The 7,495-nt window shown below is 35.0% G+C and overlaps 1 non-coding gene across 1 annotated transcript; it reads left to right on the top strand.

Annotated features, from left to right (window-relative positions):
• Positions 1 to 1,888: 1,888 nt before the first annotated feature.
• LOC123325449 lies at positions 1,889 to 2,052 on the top strand. The gene has a single exon (XR_006540453.1). It is a non-coding gene; the product is annotated as a U1 spliceosomal RNA (small nuclear RNA).
• Positions 2,053 to 7,495: the final 5,443 nt, after the last annotated feature.

The raw sequence follows: 7,495 nt of genomic DNA, 5'->3' as shown, positions 1-7,495 counted from the left end.
ATCGTTACATACCTTATTTACCTTGTTGACGTGGTATTATGTTAAATTTTCTTAGATTTCAAAGAGGAAAAAATCTCCCACTTGTTAATGCTTTGGTAGAGCAACAGAATTCAAATTCTTAGTACTTTATATAATTGTCAATCTATCTTTATCAGTGAGATGAGTGAGTTGTTAATTTTGTCATTAAATGGGATACGAAGTATTGATGCAGGGTGAGAAACCAGACACTTCAAAAAAGTTATTTTAAAGAAAGACAAGAAATTATCACAAAAGGCAAACATCACACATAGGCATTTTTCCTAGGGCAAGCCCAATGAAAAAATGGTCACATTATAGATGTGTTAAATTTTAACAAAGGATAAATATAACCATCAGGGGTATTTTCAAGTAACCGTCTCTTAACTGCTGACAATGAACAACAGACAGTAAGTCCTTTAAAAGCAGAGTGCTCTTTCACATGTTGTTGTAAATAAACAGAAGAATGTTTTTGCAATCTGGTATTTTATTTATGATTTTATTTTATTTTAATTCTTTTCCTACTTGGGGAACTACTTGAAGTAGCTCATTCTTTATATAATAAATTATTGGTTCTTACCTGCATAAAAAATTGAATTATGGATTTACTCTCTATTCTAAGACATAGAAAGAAAAATATTCCGGATTTCCCTAAAATGTGTGACATGCCTCTGAACCTTGCAAGGAAAGCACTCCTCATTTTGTCAACGTCTTAAACTCCTCTTTCACCCTTGAAACGTTTTTAATATATAATCTTTCTTGATTTACCTGCAATCTTGCAGGGAGGGAGTGTTAGCCTCCCCACTCAACTATATCTTCCTCTCTGGTAGATGTAATGGAAATACACAGGCTTAAGAGCTGAAGAAAAAACAACAGACATTCAAATCCTAAATCTGTTACTGACTAACCATGAGAGACTGAATGATTCACTGAAGGATTTCATTTTCTCTTTTGCTAACTGGATACTGTCCCTTCCCTCCCAGGGTTGGTTTGAGTCTTTTGTGAAAGAATGTGTGTTAAATCTCAACAAAACTAGTTTATCTTCACTGTATTCTAACACTTCTAATGTTTGTATTTATATTCATCATAAAATTCTTCTCCTGTTACAATGTTTTGTCAGTCTACTTGAGGTCAAGGACTATGTTTTATTCATCCTTGTACCTCGTGTTTGACTCAGTGAGTCTGGGAAATCAATTACTGTGCTCCAACCGCTGGGAATCAGAAAGACCAGAAAGTGCCTGCCCAGTTAATTCTTAAAACTCGTTTATGTATTTGTCGAGAGGGCCTCCTGTGGTGCTGGTATCTACTGTGTATTACTTCGAATACACAGGCATTAGTCCCTCCCTAAGTGCTTGTTGAGAATGTCTGCAAGAAAATAAATTGATTTTGTTGCTTCATTCTACTTTGTAAAATATATAATGGGTATTTTCTATGACCCAATTATACAAAGTTTTTATTCCTGTGTGTCTGATGTCTAGTTAGTGTCACCGTCGGTCTGGACGGTGTGGCTCTCAACACTGTGACTTTTGAGAAAGCTGTGGGAGCCACCATCATGGGCAAATCCACGTGGAGCTGTGATACAGAGGTGAAAAGTTATAAATTGAGTCATTTCCTCTGTAGAAAAGGGGGCACTTGGAATATACTCTGGGGGCATAGATCCATAGCAGGGGGATCACCTGCACAGTCCGGGCTGCAGCTGCTCCGGAAGGTTTCCGCTCTGGGACAGTCCCAAGATTTCTAAGAAGCAAGATTTCCGTCTTGGTCCCTCTGCTACTTCCAGTCTTTTGTCATGTATCACAACCACAAACAAAATGGCTCAAAGACTTTGAAATGCCTAATAAGAGCTAAGCCAGGTTAAAAGTATTTTCCCTGAATATTTACATGGCAGGGGAATTACCATGATCAGGAAAGTGGTTTTCCCAGGGCGAGGCTCATCCATTGCACTCTGAATGTGTTGACCTCTGTGATTTCCCCAAATGTAAGAAACTTGACCAAGTGATTTGTGGTAGCAGGAGACTGCAATCACACTTCCCCCTGAAAAACAACAAAAAGCATTTCTTTGAGGCAGATACAGACAAACATTTCTTGGGCCTTATTTCAAAGCTGACAAGATTGGGTTGAAAGGAAAGCAATAACTGGGTACTGTAGGTAAGGATTCATGCCAAGTCATTAGGAGAAATGAACAATTTCCACAGAGCACTAAACAATCCCTTGTTGGATTAAGATGGCAATACTACGGAGAAGGGAAAGCGTAAGTAGTGACTCACGTAATGCTCATACTATTTTGACTTGTCCCAGCTGTTACTACTAGTGTTTCTAGTGGATAATCAAAGCATCAAGACATGAAAACACACTCATAATTGTATAGAAAATGGAGCTCTGCCTCTGTAATTTTCTGCCCACCTTAGAGTCATTCTGTTGTTAGCCACGTCACTTAAACTATTTCTCTGTTTGTTTTGTCCATAGCCTGTAGTAACCATACCATGGTTTTATCCCACAAATAACAATCCTTCTAAATGCCCAGAAGCTATATTGAATTAAGACCATACAAGTCCATTATAAAAGGGCCAGTATATTCTATGTCTCTGTTTCTCTCTCTCTCTCTCTCTCTCTCTCTCTCTCTCTCTCACACACACACACACACACACACTCTTTCCTTTACATATACGCATGTTTTTCCTTTTTTTCCTCTTAGGAAAAAAATGATAGGTATTAAACAATGATTAACTTACATTTTTTTTTTTTGAAAAGGGCAATGGAATCTATTCGCAAGTCTGAAATGCATTTTGATTATACCTAGAATTGTTTACACTATTTCCAAGAGGATATTGTCCCAAGAGTACATTCTATAAGAGCATGGAATTTTTATTATTCTTTTTAAACTATTCTATCAAATAATTTCCTGTCAAATTATGTTAAGTGTTTTATTTATAAATATTACTTTGTAGCATAATTGTTTTGTAAGTACACCATTTAATATTCCACTATGTAAAGGAAATAATGATTTTACTTACCAAAATTAATGCTAACCAAATTAATTATGTAGTCCCTAATTATGCTTTAAAATATTGGTATCAATCCCTGCTAGAAAATACAAAGACATTTTCTGCTTTTCATAAATTCTTTTATTAATGTTAAGTAATTGTCAGTAATATATTTCTTTGAATTTCAAATAAGCATTTATCTACTCAGTGCACTAGCTCAGGAAAAGTCAGTTAAAAGACAGTCCTGTGAGGCTAAAGTAGAACACTGTATAAATCAATATATATCATCTTGAAATGGAAAATATGAATTAAATTTTACAAAGTAGGGACTCACAAATTGGCAAGAATGTCTATCATAAGAAGTAATCTATTACAAACTAATCTGGACCAACCAGATGCTATCTCTAATAGTACAGAATAATCAGAAGAATTTAATCATTTTCCTATGAACAATTATACAATTAATTGCCTCTTCTGAACTTTCAGTTAAGGTTAGACTCTCATTGATGAAATCTTCATAAAACAATGCCAATAAAAACCATATTTACACAGGGAGCTCTGAAAGAGAGCCCAGTAGTCACAGCTGAAACCATTTGAGTAAAAATAAATAACAATAATATTGGGTTTTAACAAAGAATGAGATAATTATCCTTGAGTCTGTATTGATTCTATTTTTTTATTTTCATACTTAGAATTTTTATGCAATAGTATTGATTTTTTCTCTTGATATACAGTTCAGTAAATTTTAATATATGTATGGATTTGTGTAACCACCACCACAATCAAGATACAGAACAGTTTCATCACACCACAGAACTCTCTTGTGCTAGCCTTTTATGGTCACTTCATCCTACATCCATCAATCACTCACCTGTTCTATATAGGTGGTTTTTTGTTTGTTTTCTTTTCAAATGTCATACAAATGGAATCACACAGTATATAACCTTCTAAAACTGGCTTTTCTCACTCTGCCTAATACCTTGTATATATCAACAGTTTGCTCTTTTTTGTTGCTGATTAGTATCCCATTTTATAGATATGTACGGTTTATTTATCCATTCACACACTGAAGGACATTTGGGTTCATTCCACTGGTTGTTTTGTTTTGTTTTGTTTTGCAAATATGAATAGAGCTGCTATAAACATTTTTGTAGAGATACTTGTGTAAACATTGGTTTTCAAATCTCAAGGCTAAATACCCAGGAGTGGGACTGCTGGGTCATATGGTAAGTCTATGTGTTAACTTTATAAAAAACTGCCAAAATGTTTTCAGAGTGGCTGGCTATACCATTTTGCATTCCCACCAACAATTTATGATCACTTTGTCTGCATGCTTGCCAGCCCTTAATATAGTATTTTTTTTATTTAGTCATTCAAATATATGTGTGTAGTGGCATCTTATGATTTTAACTTGCATTTCCCTAAAGGCTAACAAGGTCACACATATTCTCATGTACCTTTTGGCCAACTGTATCTTTTTGTCTGTTCAAATCAATTGACCAATTTTAAATGTACTGTTTGTTTTCTGATTGTGGAATTTTAAGAGTTCTTCATATATTTTAAATACACTTGTGGGATATATAATTTGCAAATATTTATATCCAGTCTATAGTTTGTTTTCATTTTCTTAAAGTCTCTTTAATAGAGCAAGTTTTTAAATTTTGATAAAGGGTAATTTATCTTTTCTTGCTCTTTAATGGATCATGCTTTCAGTGCCATATTTAAGACTCCTCCGTCTACCACCTGGCCACATAGATTTCCTCTTACATTTTCCTCTAAAAGTTTTATAGTTTTATGTTTTACATGTAGCGCTATGATCCACTTTGAGTGAATTTTTGTATGCGAGGTATGAGGTTTAGGCTGAAGTTCTTTTTTTTTTTTTCTGTTCCTTTCATCCAATGTCATGCTGTCTTGATCACTGTAGCTTTATATTAAGTCTTAAATCAAGGAATATAATTCCTTCAAATCTACTTTTCTTTATCAGACTGATATAATAAATATTTGAATAAATATATGCAGAAGTACATTTTTCTTACAGTAGTACTGGAAATAATATAGAAGGAATGAGGAAAATCATAAAATCACCACTAGATCACCATAGTAATAACTGCTATAGGCAATATCCACTGATGAGTACTAAAATTTTCAGTCGGCAAAACATTAAGGAGGACCAGGAAAGTTGCACGGCCTCTAGGTATCTTCCCAAAATATTTATGTTACTGTAATGGTTTTAATACATATTCCCAAATTCTTTGTTACTCCTCCCTCAGGAGGTGGAGCTTAATTCTCCTCCTCTGGAGTATGAGCTAGATTTAGCGACTCACTTATAACAAATAGAATATGCAAAGGTAAAAATCATAATTTATGCTGGAGAAACCTGCGGGACAGCACTTTAACCAAGTGATCGTGGTTAACATCACCAATAATAAATCATGCTGATATTGGGTGCTTTGATATGCTGCAGTGAAAAGGACACATCACATCTGTGGTATACTTTCCAATAATGCATAACCTCAATCTAATCATGAGAAAACATCAGACAAACCCAAATGGCTATAAAATACTGACCAGTACTCTTCAAAAGTGTCAAGGTCATGGAAGACAAGAAAAGACTGAGGGACTGTCACAAACTAGACAGGACTATAGAGATGTGAAGACTAAATGCAACATGATATTCTGCATTAAATGCCAGGAATATAAAACCAGTGAAAGAAACTGGTAAAACACACACACACACATAAACTCTATAGATTGGTTAATATCATTGTATCAATGTTAATTTCTTAGTTTTGCTAAATATACCATGGTTATGTAAGTTGTTAAGATTTGGGGATGATTTGCAAAGGGTATAGTGAATTCTCAGGGCTTCTTTGCAGCTCTTCTATAAATCTAAATTATTTAAAGACAAAAAGTCAAAAAAAAAAGTTTCCCTTTGCAGTTATAAATACCAAAGCATTAACAACCAAAATATTAACACTATTTTTGTTTATAACCTCTATTAAAGGAATTGATCATAATCATAAAAGAATCTTTCACTCACAGAAAACTTTGTTTTCATTAAGTTAGTAACAACCAGTAGTGAATAAGAAGTCCATACTGAGTATATGTTCTGCTGTTAGAAACTGTATTGTATACTCTTGAAAGGTATGTCTATTGCTTTTGCCAATATTTTTTCAGTGTTTCCTTCCTTTGATAAAGATACTTTCAGGGAACCTCTCTCCCCCGCTCTCCGTTCATTTGGTTTGGGATGGGGCTGTTTAGGGTAGGTGTAGAGTTCAAGACTGGACCTTTAAGTATTCTGTAAGCCTGGTGCTAGTGATGGATTCCAGGATGAGCATTTTGCTTTTGGTGGTTCAGTCAGGGCTAATCCTGGGACAGCTTTTGAGTGCCTGGAAAACAACTATTTCTCATTGCACTGAACTGTTTTGGTTAATATAATCTTAATCATGAAGCTATTGGAACCCCCAAGATGGAGATGAAATCAACACAAAGGAAAACAGAGTCAGTGAGAGAAGGAGAAAGAAAGAGAAATACCTGATCTTGATGACATTATTTAAGCTAATTTAGTTATGTCTAACAACTGTTATTCTGGAAAACCGAACCCAGATTCTTCATTTTTATGAGACAATAAGTTCCTTAATTCATATTGTGTAATTTGGGAGGGGGTATTAGAATTAGGTCATTTGCATCTTGCATCAGAAAAAGTCCTTCAAAATTATTGATGTATATGTTACATAAGATAAAGCTGAGGTACTTATTTGTGATCTAAGATGAAGCAATAGTGATTTCTTTTGAACCTTATTGATTAATCCCATACCCATCCATCTTTTCAGTTGCACGCAATACAGTAGACATTAGGAGAGAGCCCGAGACACATATCCTGGTAAAGAACAATGCTACCAATCAATGCCATAAAATTATCAGATAACTATGTGTGTAATATTCAATAACTAGAGAGAATATATTGAAGTGTATCTAGAAATAAGCCCCCAAAGACTTAGGGAGTTCAAAGTCAAGAATCATAACAATCGCTATAGGATATAAATAAACTGTGTTTATATTTCTAGACCCCAATTAAAGAAGAAGCTATAAAAATAGAGGATTGTATAGAAGTAAAACTTTAAGCAAATAAAACCATGCCTCTGCGCTTGTACCTCTACCTAGCTACTCAGTAGAAACTTCATGGATTAAGAAAAGTGGGGGCGCCTGGGTGGCTCAGTTGGTTAAGCGACTGCCTTCGGCTCAGGTCATGATCCTGGAGTCCCGGGATCGAGTCCCGCATCGGGCTCCCTGCTCAGTGGGGAGTCTGCTTCTCCCTCTGACCCTCCTCCCTCTCATGCTCTCTGTCTCTCATTCTCTCTCTCTCAAATAAATAAATAAAATCTTAAAAAAAAAAAAAAGTGTGTATATCCCATCTGCCTTCCTGTACAATCTATGCCTTCAGTTCCATACAATTCCCCCAATTAATCTACAATATTATGCTGAGTATATAGCTC

Source organism: Neomonachus schauinslandi, chromosome 7 (genome assembly GCF_002201575.2).
Source record: "Neomonachus schauinslandi chromosome 7, ASM220157v2, whole genome shotgun sequence".
In the NCBI taxonomy this organism is placed as follows: domain Eukaryota; kingdom Metazoa; phylum Chordata; class Mammalia; order Carnivora; family Phocidae; genus Neomonachus; species Neomonachus schauinslandi.
This window is presented reverse-complemented; position numbering and strand designations above follow the sequence as displayed.